Source organism: Fukomys damarensis, unplaced genomic scaffold (genome assembly GCF_012274545.1).
Source record: "Fukomys damarensis isolate Sample0158 unplaced genomic scaffold, DMR_v1.0_HiC HiC_scaffold_39, whole genome shotgun sequence".
Lineage (NCBI taxonomy): Eukaryota > Metazoa > Chordata > Mammalia > Rodentia > Bathyergidae > Fukomys > Fukomys damarensis.
Window position 1 is genome coordinate 97,998,850 of NW_022900951.1, and position 25,698 is coordinate 98,024,547.

General features: G+C 34.0%; 1 long non-coding RNA gene across 1 annotated transcript in view; it reads left to right on the plus strand.

The window, feature by feature from the left end:
* Positions 1-25,698, plus strand: part of LOC104855650 — a 132,527-nt gene that overhangs the window by 43,628 nt on the left and 63,201 nt on the right. The window contains exon 2 of the long non-coding RNA XR_778443.2: positions 13,146-13,239. This is a non-coding gene — a long non-coding RNA (uncharacterized LOC104855650). The remainder of the gene's footprint in view (positions 1-13,145; positions 13,240-25,698) is intronic.

Sequence of the window (25,698 nt, forward strand, 5' to 3'; positions counted from 1 at the left end):
TAAAAAGGTGTGCTATTTTCATTTATGACTTCTGATGCAATCTAGTCTATTACTTTATTGTTTTTTTGTTGTTGTTGTTTGATTGATTTTTCAGAACTGGGGATCGAGCCCTGGCCCTTCACAGTTGCTAAATTTTATGTTTCTCAGCTTGGGCTTTAACTTAAGATCTTGTCTCAGCCTGCCAGGGTGCTGGGATTACATGCACCACGATGTCCTCCATCTTAAAGATTTAAAATACATTCTATTCTTACTGGAATGCCAGATCCATGAGATCATGTCAGTTTTCTTTTACCTGTGTGATAAATCGCTGGTTCTTCAATCTCTAAAATAGTGCCTGCAACATAGTAGGTGGCCAAAGAGTATTTTAAGAATGAGTTCTAATCTAATTACTATTATGTGTCAATACTCAGACTGTGGGAAGGACATTCATGGAAACATGTTCAGCAGGCCTGGATTGGGCTAAAATTTGATAAAGCAATCATTGCTTGATTGAAAGATGTAGAAGATATAGAGTTAAGAGCTAAAGGTATAAGATTTAACAGGTGTTTCTATCAATCCAATGTAGGTACTTGTTTAATCTTCATATGCTGGAGATGTCACTATTGAGGGTTCGATCTTTGAAATGTAATTTTTTCACTGTACTAGGGGAAATGTCTTAGTTTTTATTTTTCCCCATTTGCCTTCTTTCAAAAGTGTACAATGAAGTTTTTCTGAAGATGTGGAAAGTGTGCTTATGCATCCAGTGTTCTGTGTTTCTTAAATTTGTCAATTATAATTTTAATGCCATTACTATCAATAGAAATATCTAAAGAAAATCCTTTTAGCATTCTCGGTAGCTTTTTAAAAATATAAGGAGCTCCTGAGATGCTAGTCCTCAGACTGCATGACTTTAATACTTCTACCTCTATTCATCTCTGCTTTCCTTTCCCTAGACTTTACCTTCCAGTCATACTAATCTGAGTTTCTCTGACCTAATTTAATTTATTTTGTCTTAGATGGCTGTATATAGATTTTCATTTTCTTCTGAAGAAGCCCCTCTTTCCATAGAGAAATTTTTTTGATTGAGCCCAGGGACTTTGCTCTGAGTAACATCCCCAGACTCTTAAAAAAGACCTTTTTATTTTTTATTTTGACAAAGAGTTTCACTAAATCAGCTCATCTGGGCTTGTATTTAGGATCCTCCTGCCTCAGCCTCTTACAGTGCTGGGATTACAGCTGTACACTAACACATCTGGCTCTATGAAGCACTTTTGAGCATTCCTAAAAGAATTTCTTCTTCTATGATTTTCTTAGAATAGAGATGCTCTGTCCATCATGCTGTTATAGTATTTCCTGTGTCCTTCAAAACATAGCATCTATGATCTTGTATATAACTTTATATATAGCTATTAGTAACTAAAGTGAATTCCTTGAAGAAGTAAGCTCTATTTTTCAAATGTGTTTCCAACATAACATGGGCTTTTCACAATAAATATCTGTTTAATATATAGTAAAAGTCTATTAATATTCAGTACTTCTGTACTAGTATTATTCTATATATTTGAACTCTAATAGTATTGTCTCAATTTAATCCTCACCACAGTTTTATCAGACAGGTTCCATTTTCACGCAAAAGGATGAAAATAAAACTTGATATAAGCAAAACTAATAAATATTGACTTTTATTGTTGAAATTATTGTAATCTTCCCCACATTAGATGGTAGAGTTGAAGGATAAAGAGATTCATTAACTTGCCCAAATTTGCAGAGACATGTACTAAGTGGCAGAACCAGAATTTGGAACCCAGAAGTATCACTCAGATACTCATACCTTAAGCTACTATACAGATACTACTTGTATATAAACACGTGAAGAGTGGCACATAAAAACAACTGTGAAGGTATTATCATGGCTTAGCAAGTACTTATTTTATGAATTAAAATTTTTGAGAAAGGGCTACAGTTTCTTTTTCTATAAAATCATGAGAACATTCGTTAAGTTTTGGTGAGGTACAGAATGGTGATGTATTGTGTAGAAAAGGTTGTCAGGTTGATAGGAGATTTATCACAACAGTTTTGGTTGAAAAGCAGTTTTGAATCCATTACAATGGAAACTAACAAAAAGTTTGATGCAAAATAAATAAATGGTTCCTGGATTTTGGGGGACAGAGAGAAATATATTTGTACAAGATATAATTTTACCTTTTGAAGATTTAAATCATTTTCCCACCTGTTCCATTATGAACATGGACAGCAGATGACTTTCATGCTTGAACAGCTTGAGCACCAAGAACAGAAAGAACAAATTTCAAGGATGTGGAGATTAAATTTGGATTGAGCGCTGTCTATAGACATTTCTGGCTTCTGTTTCTAAATGACCTGCATAGGCACCTTTGTCAATAGGACAATTGTGTTATCATCAGCAGGACACATATGTGTGGCATATAAATAAGGATTTAGCAATTTTTAAATTGTAGGTTACAGTGGTATTCAAGCTTTTTTCTTGAATGTATAATGGCCCCATAATACCCATTGAAACACTGTCAATGTTAGGGGAGCATTTAGTGAGATGCCCCACAGGCTACTTAATTCCACAATGACTAAAATTTATCCATCCTAAACTTCTTAAATGTTGGGCTTCTGCATGCCATTTTAGTAGAAAGAATGATCTGTCTGTAGCTGCTATTTTGAAAGTCATTTAGATTTTGTCATTAAGTACTATAACCTAATTTCCTAGTAGTTATCTTAGCTACCATCCTTTGTAGTTAAGAAAAAAGAACAGAAAAGTGTGATAATTTCTCTACAATCATGGACTAGTATATTGTGGAGCTGCTTTCAAACGCAATGTTTAGAATTTCAGTTCCAGGTCTTTGCTGTTATTGCCTGTGTCTACATGTCCACTTAATGCCTCATGCAATCATAGGTAGGGATTTTCCAGAGGTGGGTGAATGTAGGATGTCTGATGCTGGAATAAAGGGGGTATGATTACTAAATTAGCACACTGATTGGTCTGGCATAGTTTTGGGTAGAATTAAGGGTGCTCTGCCCTGGATGTGAATACCTGCCTTAGGGCAGGTAGCTTAGATAAGGGACAAAAAAGGGTCCCTGCATGTCACTTATTGCTTACTGCTTGCTGCTTACAATGGACATTTTCTCCTCTGTGATACCTCACTGCCATGCCACCCTGCCTCGGAGCTAGCTGATTATGAACTGAAACCTCCACAATCTGTCAGCCAAAATAAACCTTTCCTCCTCTAACTTTGGGTGTCCAGTATTTTATCTCAGCAATTAGAAAAGTAAGTAAGACAATTTCCAATTTCACTAATTATAGCTACTTATGGGCAGTGTATTTGGCATTTTAGGGGAGCAGGTATATGAGGACTGAGGCCAAGAAAATGGCTTATATGCCTGATATGCCAAGTAGGTACTACTGACTCCAATCACTACATCACCTATTAGAATCTGTACTCATATACTTTACCTTTCTATTAGAAGAAATAAGGAAGCATACATACCCAAATGCTTCTAATATAACTTCTCTGTAGAGTTTTCCTGTTAGAATGTTTAATTTATTTTTATTAGTACATGTTTGTGATGCATAATGAATACATCGTGGTGAGGAGTTGGTACATATACCAATCACATCTGTCTTTTACTTCCATTTTCCCTCCCTCATCGCTTCCCTCTCTTTCGATCCCTAGATCTTAACCCTCTCCACATGCTTAAGAACAGTCACTTCAGGAACTTTCTCTCCCGCACTATCAATTTTTCCTCTTAGTTGATTAGTCCTCTTAGTATACAAATGTGCTTTTTTATCTTATCTTAAAATCAGTCCTTTAATTCCATTCCTCTCTCCTTCACCATTTTGCACCTCATTTCTCCTATCTACTTTGTTGAAGAACTCTTTAAAGTTTGTTGCAGTCTTGAAATTCCTTTCTTTTTTTTATTTTATTTGATCCTCATTGAGCTATTTCCTCCATGATTCTACTGATACTATTATTGTCAAGCTCATTGAAGACCTTTTTCTTCACAGATAAAGAAGTCAATTCTTAGACCTCATGTTACTTATTTCACTAGCAGCAGTATATACTTCTTGATACATATCTATCATTTGGCTTCCAGAATACTACATGATTGTATATCTTCCCACTGTTCTTTTTCGTCACCATCTCTATTGTCTTTTTTGCTTATCACTTTTTTTTCTGGTACTGGAGATCAGGCCCAAGACCTCACACACACTAGGCAAATGCTTTATCACTGTGTTACTCTATCACTGAGCTACTTCTCTAGCCCTTTGATTTTCATCTTCTTCATGACCTCAATGCAGCAGTACCCCATTGCTTAACATGAGAACCCCTATTATACCCATCTTCTTGGTGATTTCATTTAGCTTTACAGCTTTAACTACCTTTGTGATAGTTTAGCTGGATTGTACTGTTGATTGTCTTGAGACCCACTTAAGAGTTAGTAAAACGTACTTTTGGGAATAGCTAGGAGGTAATGGAAGCATGACTTTGGCTACTATATCTACCTGACCCTTCTTCTCTAGTACTGTCCCCCTGAACAATTTCTCACCGCTGAAATGTGATCAACTTTTTTGGCCACACCATTTCACTGTAAGGTTTCTATTTTGGGCTCAGCTAACCATAGACCCAAACCACTGAAACTATTAGCAAAATAAACCTCTCCTCTTATAAGTTGCCAGAGATGTTGAGGATTTTTCCACATATTTGTAGGCCATTTGTAATTATAAGAAGTGTATATTTCTTTCAGTTGCCCATTTTTAAATTTTTCTTTCATTTTCAGGGATCTAATTTTTTGAGTTCTTTATATGGTCTTGATATTAGTCCCTGTCCAAGGAATGGATAGCAAAGTTTTTTTCATCATGTAGGTTATCTCTTCACTCTATTGATTATTTGCCTTGCTGTGCAGAGACATTTTAACTTGATGTGATTCCATTTGTTGATCCTTGATATTATTTCTTGTGCAATTGGTGTTCTGTTCAAAAAGTCCTTGTCTATATGTATGACTTCAAGAGTTTTACCTATTTAATCTTCCTTCAGATTAAATGTTTCTGTCTTGAAATTTAGATATTTGATCAATTTAGATTTTTAGTACATGGTGAGAAATATGGGTCTATATTCAATCTTATGCATGTGGCTGTCCAGTTTTCCCAACAGCATTTGTTAAAGAGGCTATCTCTTCTATAGTGTATACTTTTGCCTCCTTGGTCAAGGACCAGATGACTAAATGTGCCTGAGGTTGTTTCTGCATCCTCTATTCTGTTCCATTGATGCACATGTTTTTGTGCCAGTACCATGCTTTAAAAAAAATCAATGTAGCTTTGTAATATAATTTGATATCTAGGATTGTGGTGCTTTCTGCTTTAATATTATTACCCAGGATTGCTTTTGCTATTCTGGGTCTTTTCTGACTATATATAAATGTTAGGATTATTTTCTATAGTTCTATGAAGAATGCTGTTGGCATTTTGACAGATGCTGTGATAACACTATATATTAGTCTGGAAGTATGGCATTTTGACTATATTGGTTCTGCCTATACAGAATGGAATATCTTTCTATTTTCTGATTTCCTCTTTGATCTCTTTGTTATAGAGTACTGTATTTTTTGTTATAGACTATGTTCACTTGCTTAGTTACATTAATTCTTAAATAATTTTTTCTAGATGCTATTGTGAATGGCATTTTATCTTAATTTTTTCTCTGTCAGTTCATTGTAGGTGAACAGGAATGCTATTAATATTCGGGTATTGATTTTGTATCCTGATATAATACTAAATTTGGTTATTAATTCTAGAAGTCTTTTGGTAAATTTTTTTGCGCCTTCTATGTAGAGGATTATGTCATCTGCAAATAATGATAATAATTTGACTTAAATCCTTGTATACATCACTTTTTAATTTTTTCTCTTCCCTGATTATTCTGGCTGATATTTTGAGTAATGTATTGTGCAAGAGTTTTGTTATAGGATACATTTTTCCTCTTCCTGATTTTATAGGGAAAATTTTCAGCTTTTCCTCATTTAATATGGTATTAGTAGGTTTATCATAAATGACTGATCAGATTGACATAAGGTCCATCCATTCATATTTTATTCGTGGATTTTATTTTACCCTGATGGATTTTTCATTTTGTCAAAAGTGTTTTCTGTGTTTATTGAGATGCTCATTGGATTTTTTTTTTGTTCTTGCTTCTGTTTATTTGATGCATTATATACATTCATTTTTTTTTCTCTTGTTGAGTTTATTGGTACATTATAGGTATACAGTACAGTTACATTCATGATTAGGATCTTGTACCTTTACATGACAGGTCTTGGTTCTCATTTTTTTCCCCATACCCCTGCCCTCCCTTCACCCCCTCCTCCCCTCCCCTTTTACAAACACTTTATTTCCATTTTTTCATTATCTCATATATATTTTTCCCTTATTACCTTTCTCCTACCCTTCCCACTTTCCCTACACTTTTAGCCCTTTTCTTTCTATTTCACATTGTCAATTATCTCATTAGGATCTTATATACTATTATAGTTTTTCACACCAGAGAAACTATTCAGTATTTACACATGTGTGACTTATTTATTTCACTTATTAGTATATGCTCAATATGTATCCATTTTCCTATGAATGAATCTAATTTCTCATTCTTTATGGCTGAGTAGTATTCCATTTTATAGAAAAACCACATCTTTATTCCGTTTCCAACTGATGGGCAAATGGGCTGTTTCCAAATTTTAGCTATTACAAACTATGCTGCTATAAACATAGCTGTGCACATATACATATGTCGAACCCTCCTTGCATCCCTGGGATGAAGCCTACTTGGGCATAATGTATGATTTTTTTGAAAATTTGCTACATTGCATTTGGCCATATGTTGTAGTTTTTGCATCTATATTCATTGAAAATTTGCCTGTATTTCTCTTTTTTGGTTGTATCCTTGTCTGGTTTTCGTGTCAGGGTAATGCAGGCTTCCAGGAATTATTTTTGCATTATGACAGCTCTTTCAATTTCATTGAAGAGTTTGAGGAGTATTGGCGTTAGATATTCCCTGAGGTTTCTGTAGAATTCTGCAGTAAATCCATCTAGATCTGGCAATTTCATAGTTAGGAGTATTTTTGTTGCCTGATATTGGATTATTCACAATTTTTGTATCTTCTCACTTCAGTTTTGTGATTAATGTGTATATGGGAATATCTTTATTTCTTCTGAACTCTTCAATTTATTGGAATACAGTTTTTTGCAGTAGCTGCCTGGATTTCTACAGTGTGTGTTGTGATTTCACTTTTTTTAATTTTATCATATTAATTTGGGTGGTTTTGGGGGTAAGATTTGCTAAAGGCTTGTCTGTTTTTTATTTTAAACAACCTCCTCTTTATTTTTTTATTTTTTTTCTCATTAAGTTTATTGGTACTTTTTAGTTATACAGTACAGTTACATTCATCAATGGGATCTTGCACCTTTACACAACAGGTCTTGGTTCTCATTTTTTCCCCTTGTCCCTGTCCTCCCTTCACCCCTTCCTCCCCTATTTATAAGAACTTTATTTCCATATTTTGGTTTTCTCATATTTTTTCTTTTCCCTTATTTCCTTTCCCCTACCTGTCTCACTTCCCCTACACCTTTAACCCATTAAGTGAAATAAATAAGTCACACATGTGTAAATACCGAATAGTTTCTCTGGTGTGAAGATCCAAATGGTATAACCTCCTCTTTAATAATCTATTCTTTGTACTTTTTTCTCAATTTTATTGATTTCTAATCTTTTACATTTTCCTTTGTACTACTAGCTTTAGATTGGAATTGATCTTATTTTTCTAGAATCTTCAAATACATCATTAGGTTATTTGTTTGGGCTCATTCAGTTTTTATGACGTGAGCATTCATAACTAAAATCTTTACTCTTAGGATTGTTTTCATTGTGTCCCATGAATTCTGGTAGGTTGTACAGGCATTATCATTTTATTTTAGGAACTAATTACTTCCTCAATTTCTTCAATGACTGATTTATTTTTATTTAATTTCCTTGTATTTGCACTATTTCTGTGATGTGTTTTCCCTTTGTTTCTAGTTTCATTGTGCTATGATCTGATGATATGCATGGGATAATTTCATTATTTTGCATTCATTTAAGTATGCTTTGTTGGCTAGTATGTTGTCTATTTTGTAGAATGTTCCATGTACTGCTACAAATATGTAGTCTGCTGTTATTTGGTGGAGCATACAGTCAATCTCTATTAAATTAATTTGTTTGAGGGTTTGTTTTAACTCTAATAGTTCTTTGTTGAATTTGGTCTAATTGACCTGTTTGTGACAGTGGGGTTGCAAGTTCCCCCACTATTATTGTGTTTACATTTATCTGATATTTTACATCCAATACCACCTGTTTTATGTGGTTTTTTTTTTGTTGTTGTTGTTGTAGTATTCGTTGCATATTCTTTTACAGCTATTGTCTCTTCATTTTAAATTGTTTCCTTGGCCAGTATGTATTGGATGTCTTTGCCTTTTCTGATGAGTTTTGTCTTGAAGTCTATTTTGTATGAAAATAGGATAGTTACTCCCACTTATTTTCCATTTTCTGTCTCAAGGAATATTGCTTTCTATTGTTTGGATATCAATCTTTAAATTTCTTTTGTGTTAAATGTGTTTGTTGTATAATGAATATCACTGGGAAAAATAAGAACCAAGATACATCATGTGAAGGTACAAGTTCCCAATGATGAATATAAATGTATTGTATACCTAAAATGTACAAATAAACTTAATGAAAAAAAAGGAATACCATTGGATTTTTAAAAAATCTGTTCTGCTAGCATGTGTCTTTTGATTGGGTAACTGAAAACTTTACACTGAGAGTTGTTACTGAAAGTTATTGAGTTAATTCTCGCATTGCATTATTTTACTCTTGTTAATTCCCTTTTTATTCTCTTCTATTTAATTTCTCACCCTGTCTGGTGTACTCATTCTATTAGATATTTTGTCATTGTTAGAGTCATTGTCTCTTTCTTGTGTATCCTTGAACACTTTTGGAGTCCTGTTTTGTGATCATGAATTTCTTTAGGTGCTCTTTGCCATTGAAATACAATATTTCTGTATCAATTTAGAAATATAGTTTTGCAGGATATATCATTCTGAGTTGGAAATTGTTTACTTTTTATCATTACTAAACTTTATTGGTGCAATTTATATGTACAAAATGATCACATTCATCATATTGAATTTGTACCTGTGTGTGATATATATTGAATCTTATTTTTTCCATTCCCCTCCCTTTTACTCTTCTTCCCCTTCTTATTTACATTTTATCTTTCTTTTCTCATTTTTATCTTTTCCCTTCCTTCCCTCCCCTCTCCACTGTCCCTTGTGCTCCTTCCTATTTGAACATTTTCTTCCTATATCACAATATCTGTTATGCATTTTGGTCCCTATTTACACTTTCAGTTTTTCACTCTAGAAAAATAATGTGATATATGTACATATGTGTCTGATTATTTCACTAGAGTATGGTCTCTGCATGTATCCATTTACCTAGAAATGTCTCAAGTTTATCCTTTTGTATGGCTAAGTAGTACACCACTGTATAAAAAATAAACACATCTTCTTTATCCATTCATCAGTTGATGGGTATTTGTGTTGTTTCTAAGATTTAGCCATTATAAACTGTGCTAATATAAACATGGTTGTGCATATATTGCTGTGATATGATGTTTTTATTTTTTTGTGTAGATACTGAGAAGGATAAGCTAGGTCAAATGGAACCTCTAATCCTAGTTTTTTGAGGAATCTCCACACTGATTTCCATAGTGGTTGCATCCAGAGTAGAGAATGGTTCTTTTTTTTTTTCTTTCACAGCCCTGCCATACTATATTATTAGCTGATTTCTTGTTAATAGCCATTTTTTTTTCTGGTGTGACATACCCTGACCTAAAATAATACTACAGAGCTATGGTGATACAAACAGCATGGTACTGGCAAAACAAACAAACAAACAAACCCAACCCCGAGGAATAATGAAACAGAATAGAAGGTACAAAAATAACTCCAAATACACTCAGTCACTTTATCTTTGAAAAAGTATCAAAGACCTTCACTCAAAGAAAGATAGCCTCTTTCATAAGCAGTCCTGGAAAAACCATCTTTCCACATGCTTAAGACTACAACTAGACCCATGTCTCTGACCACACACTAAACTAAAATAAAAATGAATTGAAGATCTAAATATTGAAACAGAAACACTAAATATACTGGGAGAGAAATTAGGTGGAACACTTGAAGACAGATATAGGCAAAGATTTTATGAACAAAATTCCATTTGAAAGGAAATATTACAAGGAATCAATGACTATTATCTCATCTTATTAAAAAGCTTTTGCAAAGTCAAAAAAAAATCACCAACAGAGTAGGAAAAATATTTTACCAGCTGTTCTTCAGACAAAAGACTGATATCTAGAGTATATAAAGAACTGAAAAAATAAAACATCTCAAATTTAAAGATCCAAACTGAAAATGAGCATCTGAGATGAGTACCCAGTTTTCAGATGAAGTTCAAATGACAAATAAATATATGAAAAAATGTTCAACATCATCTCTCATGCAAGAGATGCAAATTTAAAGGATTGTTCCTTTAAGCCTTTAAACATGTCACTGCAAATTCTCCTTGCCTTTAAGTTTTGTTTGGAGAACACTGCTATAATTCAAATGAGCTTATCTTTATAAATGATTTATTCTTTTCTCTAACAGTCTGCAAGCTTGATCATTGTGTTGGACTTCTGGAACTTTAACTATGAAGTGTTGTGGAGTTCTTTTCTGATCATGGCTATTTTCATTTCTATATGTCTCATTTATTTATATGTTATATTCTGATATTTGTAGTTTTCTGCTATTATTTATGTAAGCAGTTTTTATGCAATTTATATTGTCTTCTGATTTTTTACTAATTCCAATTAATCTTAAATAAGACTTTATCATCTAGGAGGTGTTGATTTAGTTTTCATTGTTCTCCTGCTTTTTTAAAGATTTTTCTGAAGACATGGTTATCGGCATGGGCCTTATCTTCCAGTTCTGACACTCTGCCTTTTCATTGGTTGCTTCTTCTGCCCATACTTTCCATCAACTTTTTTTTTTTTGTACTGGGGATCAAACTCAGGACCTTGTGCTTGCAAGGCAGAACCACTGAGCTAAATCCCTGGCTTTCTATAGAATTTTTAATCTCCCCAATTTTTGTTTGATACCTTTTCACAAAATTCAATTCGTTGCTAAATTGTTCATTTCTCTTTAGTTTAGCTCAGACAACTTTTAATTTGTGTCTTTCATAAATTTACTGATTGTTTTATTAGATCCATAATATTCTCAGTTATATCTTTTTTGAATTTAGAAACCTTATTGGCCTGTTTATAATCTACTCTGCTATCCTTTTAAATAATTCTGATGTGTAGCTTTTGATTTCCTCCTCCTCAGTGCCTCATGAATCAGTTTTGGGCTAGTTAAGAGTTTTGGGAAGCATTTTTTTTTGCCTTGTCTTCTCTTGTTTTTTTGTTCATTGTTGTTGTTTAGTTTTGTACTGATGTTTGTGAGTTGATAATAGTGGAGAACTTTGTCGCTAGTATAGATACCTCTTTAGTTACTATCTGCTTTTCAGTAATTCACTCTGGTTATGAATATTTATAAGCTTTTACTTCTGTCCCAAGATTCAACTGCCTCATTTATTTGGGAGTGGAGGCTGCAATGTATTTATCCCAGTGTTCATTTTTCAGGGGTGGAACACAGTATTGTTAATGACACAAAGGCAATCTAAATATTAGCATACAGAGAAAACCAATTAATAGCAGCAACTGTGCTACCTTGGCAATAGCAACAGTAATAACATCAAATACAAACTGGATCTTGACTTACACTCAGAACCAATAATAAACCACACTTAACCATAAAAAAGACAACTATAATTATAGTATAGACACTAAAGTGAAACAAATATTGATATGCAGTATGTATGTAGCTATTATGAGCAACAACTATAGCTCCACTAACAATAGAACAGTATTCCACAGGAATAGCATTGAGTTAATTATCTACAAGTTTGTAAAACTTAATGGTCATAGTAATAAAGGTAGAGGGGTGAGGGATAAAGTAAAATTTAAAATATTAAACAATTAGGGCGAGAAGGAGGAAGGAAAGGTGAGATAAAGGATTCTATTGAAGTGTAAAGGAAATTAATAAAATTTAGATAAAAGTAACAAAGTAATAAACAAGATGAATAACAAAAAACATTTAGCAAAATAAAGGGAAAAAGAAAAATAAGGAACAGAAGTTAAAAGTAGATATCAGAAGAAAGAAAAAAAACTTTTAAATTCCCTAAAACCAGTAAAGAAAACAGAAAAAAATTAGTCCAAAAATATTTCTCTATATTTTTAAGTAAGTGCTTTCTTCCCATTCAGTCCTGGAATCCAGAAAGTTACAATGTTCTCTGCCTAGATGTATGACCTGTGAGTTTTTGAGGTTTTCCCCTACTGTATTCTCCCCAATCCATATACCCCAGACTGTGGCAACCGTCCAATTTTAAGTATGTCTTTGCTCACATTGTAGATGGGGAAAGCAATCAGACCAATGATCACTGCTAGCAATAGGCAGCCTTGTGGGGGTTCAAGCAGAGTGCTGGACTTAATGCCAGTGCTTTCAGATCCAACTGCTTCTGGAAACCATACACACAGGGCTTGGCATCTCATGTTAAATGGTGTGAGGACCATATCCTTCCTGGCCCGAGTTTAAACTTCTTAGTGAATCTATGTCTAGACTGTTCCCTCTCTGTGGCTGACTTTCATGGCTGTCTTTCACCTACTCACTGTGGGAAGATAGCACTGAAAGCTCTAAAGTGTACATGATGTGTAGTTTTTTTTCTGTAGTTCCATCTTAAACAATTAACCCTTTCCCAAAATGGTTCTTGACTAAATACTCTGGCAATATGTAGGCACTGCATTGTTTTCTTCTTTAACTGTAGCCTTCTATGATGAAACTACTTTCAGTATAAAACACTAGACTATTTTTGTAGTTTATAATAACTGTAAGATTTTCTTGGGGCCAGTAGTGCTGATCAGCCACATAATTTCCCCCAGACCTGTCAATACTTCATGGTTCCCTTCTTTTCCAGGGCATTTGCCTTATCCATGATCAGGACGGTTGCTTTGGTGATGTCTGTTTTGCTCCGTGACTGAGGGAAAGAAAACACGACTGGCTCAGAGATGGTGAGTGGTCTCAGTCAGCATGTGAAATCCACAGGTATGCGGTTATATTTACTATACTGTGCAATTTATCTGTATTATGTTTGTTGTTTATTTTTTATCTTTCAACACAACAATGTAACATCCACATGACAGGGATTTTGAATTTTTAGTACCTAGTACAGTGCTAGAACACAGTAGACTTCCAATAAATATTAGATGAAGTAATGAATATAGAAACACAAATTAAAACATGCTAAAGTGCTTAAGAGAGTTTTGTTTATGGTAGGCACATAAACAATAGTAATTTAATTTCTCTATTTTTTATTTTAAAAAGTTTTATTGAGATAACGCTCAACATGAGATCCACTGTATTGACACATTTTAAATGTACAATTTAGTGATTCTGACTATAGATACAGTATTATAATGTATAATGTGTGATTGAAAAATATGGTGACTTTTTAAATTATAAAAATCTTATTACAGTAAAATAAACACTTTCAAGAATGATGGTATAAGTATGTTTGAAGTGAAGAAAAGTATTTTGAGGAAGATTAATGGCAATATGTCTTTCACTATAATAATTTTTTATTTAAACATTCAATGTATGTTTGATCACCTCTCATTAAGCAATAATTTATGGAAATTTTTGATGAAATTATTTTTATGTGTTCTTATCCATTTTATTCATGAGATCTGGTACCCTGTGATCTCTGGCTTTTATCAAAGTTAAAATGACCATGAAAAGTAACTATTTTGAATCAATTCAATGAATTGAAGCAATCACGAAAGTGCAGCAAGAGTCTTTCATGAAAGAGCAATTTCAGACTGCTTTAGAAATTGGAAAGGCCGGGCATGGTGGTGCACACCTGTAATCCCAGCAGTCAGGAGGCTGAGGCAGGAGGATTGCTGTGAGTTCAAGACCAAGTTGAGCTACACAGTGAGTTCCAGGTCAGTCTCAACTACATAGTGAGACCCTGTCTCAAAAAAAAGAAAGAAATTGGAAATAAAGATGGGATATGTGTGTTCAAAGCCAGGTGAGGGTGCAGTTTCAATAAAATTAATGGCAATTAATTTTTTTCTGTAATGCAATTTTTAAATTTAAGGGCCCACTATATTTTTTGTTCACACCATGTACGTTCCTAGAAATTATCATGCTTAACTGATTTTTTATGCCTGTTGATTAGTTATTCTCCATTCCTCCTTTCCAGCCTGTGCTAACTATTCTTACACTGATTCCCTGATTTTGAGTATTTTAGATATATTCTACAAGTGGAATCATTCAGTATTTGTCTTTCTGTGACAGGATTCTTTCATGTAGAACAAAGTCAAAGTTCATCTATGTTGATGTATACTATAAAATTACAAGCTGAGTAATATTCCATTGTATTAATATACTATATAATGTTTGGATTAGTTTGATATATTAGCTGTTGTGAATAGCGCTGCAATGACCATGGGATTACTAAAATTTCTTTGAGATCCATATATTCGTTCTTCTGAAAAAATACCTGAAAGTGCGATTGCAGGGTCATGTATTAGTTCTTTCCTTTTTTGAGAAGGTTGGCTAAGAGTTTATTGATTTTATTTATCCTTTTAAAAAAGCAACTCTTTTATATGTTGAGTTTTTGTATCATTCTCTTAATCTTCATTGAATTGATTTCTGCTCTGATCTTTATAATTTCCTCCCTTGTACAAGCTTTGGGTTTTTCTTGCTCTTCTTTTTGTAGGAGCTTAAGATTCAGCATTAGGTTGTTTATTTGAGCCTGTTCAGTTTTCCTAGTGTGGGCATTCACTACTATGGATTTCCCTCACAGAACTGCTTTCATTGTGTCCCATAGATTCCTGTATGTTGCACTGGCATTATCATTTAGTTGTAAAAACTGTCTAATTTCTTCTTTAATTTCCTCTATGACTCATTGGCTCTTCTGGAGAGTGCTATGCAATTTCCACGTGTTGTGAAGTTCTTGCAGTTTCTTATGCTATTGATTTCCAGTTTAATTGCACTATGGTCTAATAATATACACGGGATAAGTTCAATTCCTTTTCATTTACTTAAATATGTTCTATGAGCTAGTATGTGGTGCATTTTGGAGAATGCTCCATGCACAGCCAAAAAGAATGTATATTCTGATTTTGTGGGTTGTAACACTCTGTAGACATCTATTAAGTCCATTTGTTCAGAAGCTTGGTTCAATTCTAGTATTTCATTGTTGATTTTTTTTGTCTAGATTATCTATTTGTAACAGTGTGATATTGAGGTCCCCCACTACAGTTGCACTAATGCTTATTTATTTTTTTCATGTTCCTTAATATTTGTTTTGTATAGCTCGGGGAATTAGTATTTCATGCATATATATATATATATTTATGATTGTCATCTCTTCCTCTTGGATTGCTCCCTTTACAAGGATGTAGCAAATGTCTGTGTCTCTCTTAGTTTCAGTTTGAGATTTACTTTGTTTGCAAATAAGATAGCTATCCCTGCTTTTTACAGGTTCCTGTTGCAAGGAGAACTGTCTTCTATCCTTTGATTTTTAGTCTATGAGTTTAGTTTTGAACTAGGTGTGTTTCTTGTATATAGCATATTGTTGGAGTTTGCTTCTTAATCCATTCTACCAGTCTATTTCTTTTGATTGGTGAATTGATGCCATTAATATTGATGATTATAACTGATATATATTGATTTATTGTCATGTTAGTGTCCTGTTGTTGGCTCTATTTTATCCCCCCCCTTTTTAATTTCTTGCGCCTTGCATAATGAATTTGCTCTGTTGGGCCTCACAGAGTTGTGACCTTCATTGTCTTTTTCTAGGATATTGTTTAGAATTGTCTTGAGTGCTGGTTTGGTATTCATAAAGTTTCTCAGATGTTCTTTGTCATGGGAAGTATTTTATTTCCCTGTCAATTTTTAAAGATAATTTTGCAGGATACATCTGTCTAGGTTGGAGGTTTTTTAATTTTTGGCCTTGAAATACCTTACTCCAGGCTCTCCTTGACTTGAGGGTTTGTATTAAAAAGTCTTCTGTGATTCTGATGGGCTTTCCTTTGCATGTGATTCATTTCTTTTCTCAAACTAATGTAATATTTTGTTCTTCTGTTGAGTTTCCTGGATCTTGATTGTTATATGTTTAGGTGTAGATTATTTTGATCATGGCTAGTTGAAGTCCTACAGGCCTTACTTATTTGTATGTCAAATTATTTTGCTCCTTTTAGGAATTTTTCTGTCATTAATTCTGTGAACAGTTTTATATGTCATTTGAACTTTCTCCTGCTTTTTCATGGACTCATATCAGTCTTATATTAGTCTTCTTTTTGTCATTTAGAACCTGTTTGATTGATTTCTCATGGTCCCTTACTATTTTTAATAGATCTTTTTCATGGTCACTGACTGCCATTTTGTCTTTATATCTGATATTCCATCTTCAGATTGTCTCAGTCTGTTGTGTATACTTTCAGTAGAAATTTTTTTTTCTTTTATTGAGTTTATTGGTACATTTTAGGTATGCAGTGCAGTTACATTCATTATTGGGATCTTGTACCTTTACATGACAAGTGGTCTTGGTTCTCATTTTTTCCCTTTGTCCCTGCCCTTCCTTCACTCCCTCCTCCCCTCCCCATTTACAAACACTTTATTTCCATTTTTTTTAATCTGCTGGATATCTGTTTGAATCTGTTTCATGGATTCCATTTCTTTATGATGTTGGGCATTCATGGATTGAATTTATTTCCTATGCTGGGCATTATCATAGTCCTGAACTCATCTACTTTTTTATTCATTTTTGTTCTAGAATCTCTAATGATGTCTTTCATTCTGATCTCCATCTCTGTAGTTATCTAGAAATTATTTCTGCTTCGTATTTTTCTAGAGCCTCATTCATCTCTTTTGTTACTTCATGTGCTGTGAATTCAGGGTGTCCAGATGCTTGTTTGTCAGACTTTTCCACATCATTTTCCCTAGAATTTTCCATTGGTTTGCTGGAAGTCTGTGTTTGTGCCTTGTATAAATGTCTTCTCAAGAAAAAAAGTCTTCTCATTTCTATTTTTGTTGTTTGTACTATACTTGGGTCCTTGGTGTAATTCTTGGGTTAATAATTTGATCTTCCAGATATAGCTGGTCTTTTGATTTTGAGTATCAAATGACTTGGAGACTGTCATTTTCATAATGCCAGGAAGGACAACTGATTAGATCAATCATAACACCTTATCCCAAGTGATACAATCAGCAACACAATAACATCAAGTACAGTTTAGAAAATAGTAATTTTTGGTAGTTATTAATCTTTCACCTATAACAGAGGGAATTAAGCCAAAATGAAAGGCCAGCCCAAAATATGTTTATAATGAATAAACTCTTCAATATAGAAACTTTACCCTTCAGTATGGAGACTTGGAAGTTGTGGAGAGGATAAATAGGTAGAAGGATAGCAGAAGGTTAGAAGTGAGGCCAGAGAACACAGGAAGATCATGCAAATTCTAAGAAACTGTTAAAAAGAAGAAGAAAATATAGAATGAAAGACCAAAGACAAGAGTAGAATAACCTAACCACAATAGGCAAGTGAGAAACTATAGTCACTTTCCTTTGAAAGTAATGACAATTCAGAGAAGGAAAGAGAGAGAAGAAAAGAAAAAGAAAGAAGAAATCTGAATTAGGGCAGGAAAAGGAACAAAAAGGGAGCTGAAGAACTATGTGGAGAGTAAGAGAGTGAGTGAGAGAGTGAAAGAAAAGAGAAAAGAAGAAAAAAGAAAAAAGGAAGAATTTCAAAAGAATAGAAAAATTAAAATTAAAAATTTAAATTAAAAATTAAACATAAGAGGAAAATTAAAAAAAAATTTTAAAAATAAAAACTTAAAATTAAGGGCTTCCTTCAGGGTATGTCCCTGCTGTCATAATGGACAATTTGGGCAGAAGTGTTCAGATCTAATTCAATTAGTCTCAGCAAGCCAGCAGCAAACCCGAGATTCAGGCTGATTTCTGGCTGAAGGCCCAGGTTGAGCTCCCTGACCTCCTTCAGGGTTGAACTCTTCAAGGTTCTGCTGCAGGTTCCAGCTGCCCTTCCCCTAAAGATAGTCCAGGTTCCAATGGGAGGTGGTGATCCCTCCAACTTCCCAACTACTGTGGTTTGTCTGGTATGCCTTTATTACAGAGATTCTCTTCACTTTTCCAGTGGACTTCAATTTTCATCAAGGAGCCTGAGAGAGGCCATCTTTCTGTTCACTTTTGCTCTATCTTCTGGAGCTCAAGACAATAGCCTTTATGACCACCTGTGCCACTGTGGTATGGGTCCAGGTACTGGCACAACCAGGAGGCCAGAGGTGAGGGGCTGGGGGGTTGGAGTGGTGCTGCAGGAGTGCCTGTATGGTTGCACTCCTCACTGGTCCACACTACTCATAGGCCCAGGGCATTTGGGTTGTGTAGTAGCCTAGCTCCAAGCAGTTGTTCAGGTCCTCTGCACACCCTCACAGGTCCATGCTGCTTTGAGGCCCTGTGTGGTCTGTCTTATTTTCTACTTGTGAACTCTAGACTAATGTTACATTGATATGAAGTATTATAAAAAAAATCATGATATATCATAGAAGTTTGCAAATATTTTTTGCAATCCATATCCTGTTGTGTATACATAACTATGATTCATAAATTTGGTATTTGTGAGGCAGCTTACAGTCTACATTTTCTTCTCGTCACTTATCTATTTTTTCTCTTTCCATTTGTGACACAGATAGGATCTTTCCTAACTTATCTTACATTAGTGGTGTTTGTTTGTATATTTGTCTTTTTGTTCTCTTTGTAAGGCTTTTGTAGGTTATGCTATATATGTACAATTTCCTTGATTATTTTGTCCTCAGTCTTTCCCTTGTAAAATAGGGGAAGATATAATATGAATAATTTTAAAATGCATTATATCTGTAAATTTTTGCATGTAGCAACTGTGTAGTCTCCTTTAAAAAGTTAAAAATATTAATTTTCATTGGATTTAGGTTCATCTTGCCTTGTTCTTATTATGATATGTATTATTGGAGTTGATGGAGTTGCAAATGAAACTTCCATGTGAAATAGAAATAACCTAACTTAATTTAGATAGTTTTTTCTGTTGATGTACATTATTTATAAAGGACTCACTTTGAGGAATTCAATTTGCAGCATGAATAGTTCAATATCCAGGTATGGTAAGATTTGGGATACAGTTTAATTACAGTTAAGAAATGTCATGAAACCCATGAGTCATTTGCATAACAAAATCTAACAACTATTTGTAAAAACATAAATGGCTCTCTCCTTGAAGATTTATAAAAATATGTTTAATAAATAGCAAATAAATAATATTTTAATATTTTAGTGTTCAAAGATGAAGAGATATTTACTTTTCTGTTCACATTGATTTTGTAGTTACTTAGTTATCTTGGCAGAAAAAAGTTATCCAGAAATTAAATTTTCTACAAAAGTATACTTTAAAGTATACTATAAAAATATACTTTCTATAAATTTTCTATAAAAGTATACTTTAGTGTTTACGATTATCACTACATTTATGAGTCCAGATGGTAGTTTCCAAAATTGTGGCAATTTGCCAAAATTGTACTTAATTAATAGTCATTTAATGTGCACAGAAATCATAGGACATCGTCTCGTACTTCCCTTTAATGTTGTCTTTCAGATACTCTCCAAGTATACTTTTGTAATTCCTGGCATACACAACTTTCTGTCAGATTTTTCTTTTTCAGATATCTACTTACACCATTTCCTGGCTCTAAGCAAAGTCTGGAGATTCTTCATTCAGGGAAAATCCCCAAATTATTCCCTATGCATGAAGACTGGTTGCTAATTACAGTTACCTCAATTACTAGCCTTACAAGATTTGAGGATTTTTATGCAGCATTGGTGCTACTTGCCTGCACATAATATTACAGTTACTAAACACTACTAGTGTTATATTGCATAAAATAAAATGTATATGCTTTTGAGAATATTACGTTCTACAACTACAGTATTGTTATAGACAAATGCAGTGTACAACAATTTATATAAAGAGGATGATTTACCACTTTGAGGTTTACTAATTTTTAATGTATTGAATAACATTGACTAAATCAGCAGGATATGAAAAATATAGGCCAATATTACTTCCCACTGGACCCCAGATGAGAACCAGGAGGATCCATCCATGCCATTGCCCCTGTTGACGTCTCTGTTCACCAGGTACTGCACTAATTTTAGGAGGACTTGGGCAGCATGCAACTTGCCCTCAGCTAATACTAGATCTGCCAAGCTCCACGCCAGTGCCATGAGTACCTGGGAAATGTATGCCCCACTCTTAGCTTTCAGTGATCCACTGTACCAACAAAGCATTCACCCCACTTCTAGTCCCTGGGTTCTCCACAGCACAAGGCAGCAGAGTTGACCAACATGACCAGCATGATCAGAGAAGAGATTAATACCCAGGAGAAGAGCTTCCCTTCAGTACTGAAGTCATACCCTTCCACAGAGACGGGATGAGAGATAGATTTGTGAGATATGTTGGAGAGGGTAAGAGCTAAGTTAGCATCTCCTGGGATCCTCTGAAAGGCTCAGGATCCGACCAGAAGGATTATAGGGCCTGTATTCTGATGTGGGAGGCCAGGATCAGTGAGAGTAATCATCAGAAGTGGCAGTCCTGTAGAAAAAGTCATTCAGTTTGGTGCTGTTTTTGAACTGTGGTGCCAATATCCAGCAGAAATCATTCCTTTTAATTAAGATAGGTAAATATATGTGGGTCCTAGTTGTCTTCATTAAAATCATAGTCATCTTTGTTTTGGCAAAGGTTTTTCATGAGTGGTTCCTAGGCTTTGTCAATATCCAGTTGACATTTGATGCTATTGCTGTCATATTTACTACTACAGACAAGTTAATATAGTAGCGACCAGCACTTTGTTTTCTTTCTATGCCAATACCTGGATTGACAAGAAGGGGTTATAAACAATACTGTGGTTCGGTCTTGAAGAATGAGACACTAGGCTAATGAATTTACAAACTACAGCACAGAAAACAAGCAAACAAACAAAATACAGAAACATAAAAAGAAAAACAAAATGCCTCCTAAAACTCTCAGATACCTCCTAATCAATACAGGCAGTGGTCTGAAAGGGTTCCAGTCACAGTAAAACAGTTCCACAAAGTGCTTTGCAAAGTTAAAGAAGATATAATTAGTCACACAATGACCACAATGAAACAAATGATCAATGAGTCTAGAGGAGAAACTAATAAATAGTAAAGTTAAAGAAAGTGATGCAAAATATGAATATACAGCATAGAAAAGAGGTCATAAGAAAGTTTCTAACAGAAATCCAGGAGATTAAAAACATCCTTGAATGTATGAGGGCTGGGGATTTAGCTCAGGGTTACAGCCGCCTGCCTCACAAGCACAAGGACCCAAGTTCAATCTCCAGTACCAAAAAACAAAACAAAAACAAAAACAAAAAATCATTGAAAGTATGGGTAGCAGAAACAACTAATATGAAGACAGAGTGTCAGACTGGGAAGACAGGGCTGCAGTCAACATTCAGTCAAAAGCAGTAAAGAAACATTAAAATGATTCATCAGCGCATAGATGACTCAAAGAAGTGTTAATATAAGAGTAATTGGAATTAGCAAGCAATCAGAAGACAACATCAGAATTAGAAAACAAAGGGCATAAGTAACCTATTTACATAAGTACTTGCAGAAAAATTTCCAGATAAGGAAAAATAATTTAACAAAAGTATAAGTGAAACATATAGAACCTTGAATAGGTATAATTAAAGAAAAACACTCCATGCCACGTAATGATTAAAATACCAGAAATACAACAGAAGAACAGAATTTTAAAGGCTGCTAGATAAAAGCAACAAATCACCTACAAAGGAAAGCCCATAGAATTACAACAGATTTCTCAACATCAAACTTATTGGCAAGGAGAGCATGGAATGAAGTGTTTCAAGCTTTTAAAAAGTAGGGAAGGGTGGAGGGGGTGAAGGAGGGCATGGTTATGGGAAAAACTAAGAACCAAGATATATCATGTAAAGGTACAAGATCCCAATGATGAATGTAACTGTACTGTATGCCTAGGAAGTAACAATAAACTTAATTAAAAAAAAAACACTTCAGAGTATGTGTGTGTGCATTCCCCCACCCCTCAGGGTCTCCAAGGGAATCTAATTCTCAGAGCCAAGCATGAGCTGAACATGTAAGGAGCACCAGTTGATCTGGAGCTGATCATGCCTAGATTGAGCCAAGCAGGTGGTGAGCACATGCAGTGAATGGGCTGAGCTGAGCATACTTAAGTTCTGTCAACAGCACCAAAACAAGTAAAATAAAGAAATGGCTGACTTGAAGAGAAATGAAAAGGAGAGGAATATGCAACAACACTGACAAACACAATTGCCTTCTGCTAATGAGCAAACTTGTCAAAAAGGCCGTGTGGGGGAACGGGATGGGAGAGTTGGAAATGATCGCCAGGAAAGGGCAGTTTGCTTTTTGTATATAAACAATTCTGTCTCAGAAAAAAAATCCAACCCTGACTCTTATATTCTGCAAAAGTATCATTCAAAATTGATGAAGAAATAAGATACTTCCATGAGAAATAAAACCTAAATTCACAATCGCCAAAATAACACTCCCAAAATTTCTGAAAGATATCCTAGAAGGAGACAAAACATGCCAAAAAGTTCAATAAAATGAATACATCAGGAAGGGCTAGCAACTAGGTAGAAGGAAAAGAAAGGAAAGCAGCAACAGGAAATTAAAATGCTGACATAAATAAGTCAATACCTGTAAACTATAATGATCAATATAAATGGACTCGACACACAAATAAAAAGACACAGATAAGCAGAATGGATGAAGGAACAAAATTCAGTGGTATGCTATATACAGGAAATGAAACCCATAGGCTAAAAAAATCAAAACATGGAAAACAATATTCCATGCAATGGGTATCCCACAACAAGCCGGAATAGCTATTCTATTTTCAGACAAGGTAGATTTTAAGTCAAAACTGATTAAAAGGGGCAAAGGCTATTACATATTGATTAACAGAACTATTCAAAGAAAAGATAACAATTCCAAATGTATATGCACAAAATCACAGTGCACCCAAATTACTCCAATGGTCATAAAATATCAGAGAAACAATACAATTATAGTGGGGAACTTCAATAACCCACTATCACAAATGGACAGATAAACTAAACAGAAAGTTAAGAAATATCAGAGTTGATTCAAAGCTTGGAACAAATGGACTTACTATATATATGCAGTGTTCCACTCAACAACAGCCTTTTCAATCTCACAAGGTATTTTCTCCAAGAAGACCAAGTATTAGTCAATAAAGATATCCTAAGCCAATATACAAGAATAAAAATTTTATCATGAATATTATCAGATTATAGTGCAATGAAACTAAAAATCATTTGCAAAAGAAATGACAGAAACTATTTAAACTTGCAAAATTAAAGAGCACATACTTGAATAATCAGTAGCTCACAAGGAAATGAAGAAAGAGTTACGATATTTCCTAGAATTAAGTGACAATGCCAGTACAACATATTCAAACTTATGTGACACAAGAAATGCAGTCCTTAAATGAAAGTTTATTGCAGTGAATACCCACGACAGAAAAATAGAATGAGCCCAAATAAACACAATGAACTTCAAAATCTTAGAAAATCAAGAACAATCTAAACCCAGAATTTGTACAAGAAAAAATATAACTATCAAAGCAGAAATTAATGGAATGGAGGCCCCCCAAAAATAAACAATATAAAGAATCAGTGCATCATAGAGCTGGTTCTTTGAAAGAATAAATAAAACAGACAAACCCTTAGAAAATCTTACAATAAAGGAAAGAAATTATTGCAGTTATTGCACATATTATTGCAATTAGAAATGAAAAGGTGAAATCACAATGGATATTGGCTAAATTCAGAAAATTATTGTAAAATACTGCACAAACATATGACCAACAATTCGTGAACTCAGAAGACATGGATAGATTACTAGATACATATGAATTGCCAAAGCCGAACCAAGAGGACTTAAAAATCTTGAACAATTCAATAACAGGCAATGAATTTGAAGCAATAATAAAACTACCAACTTACAAAAGCCCAGGACCTGATGGACCCAGCCAAATTCTACAAGATATTCAGGAAAGACCTAACATCAATAGTCCTCCAACTTTGTAATGAAATGGAGAGGGAAAAAATACCCAAACAACTGTTCTCATTCTCAGAAGCTAGCATAATCCTTATTCCAATATCAGAGAAGGATCCAAACAGGAGAGATCTATAGGCCAATTTCTCTAATAAGCAGCAATTCCTAAATCCTTAACAAATATTTGCAAACAGAATGTAATAAAGCACCAAAAGATCATATATCGTGACCAAGTAGGATTCATCCCAGGAAATATAAGGTTAATTCAACACATGTAACTCAATTAAATGTAATTCATCCCATAAGCAGAAGAACAAAAATGCATGATCATTTTAATAGATGTAGAAAAGGTCTTTGACAAAACCAACATGAATTCATTATATAAGCCCTGGAGAATACAAGTATAAAAAGAATTGATCTCAATATAATAAAATCCATTTATGACCAACCTACTGCCAACATGATATCAAATGGAGAAAAGCTGAAAGGCTTCCCTCTAAAATCAGGAACAGGAAAAGTATATGCATTGTTACCACATTTGTTCAATATATTCCTTAAAATATTATCCATAGCAATCAGGCAAGAGGGGGAAAATAAAAGGGATATATATGATCCTTTATCACAAGACCAAAAATATTAAAACACAAGACTCATAGGATTAATAACCAAGTTCAGGATTTAGCAGGATATAAAATAAACACAAAAATCAATATCATTCCTATACACTAATGATGAATTCATTAAAAAAGTAATTAGGAAAACAATAACATTCTCAATAGCATCAAAAAATTAAATTCTTAGGTATTAACTAAGGAAGTAAAAAACTATAAGTGTAAATAAGGATCAAAATGTTTAAGAGATAATGTTAAATAGGAAGAAAATGTGCAAAGGGGAAGGGGAAGTGAGCGCGGTAGGGGAAAGGAAATAAAGGAATGAGAAAATGGAAGAAAGTCGTTGTAAATGGGGAGGGGTTGCTGGCCTGAAAAGAGGGCAGGGGAATGGTGAAAAAATAAGATCCAAGATACATCATGTACAGGTACAAATTTCCAATGATGTTTGTCATTATATTACATACCTGAAACATACCAATAAAATTAATTTAAAAAAAAGAAAGTGAAAGGCTTCTACGACACAAATTACATCAGACCCAAAGACCATATTGAGAAAGACAACAGAAAATGGAGAAGATATCCCCTGTTTCTGAATGGGCAAAAACAGCATAATCAAAATGGCTATGTTTATATTTATCTTACCCAAAAGTGACATGCAGATTTAATGCAATCACAATGTCATTTTTTTTTTTTTTTTTTTTT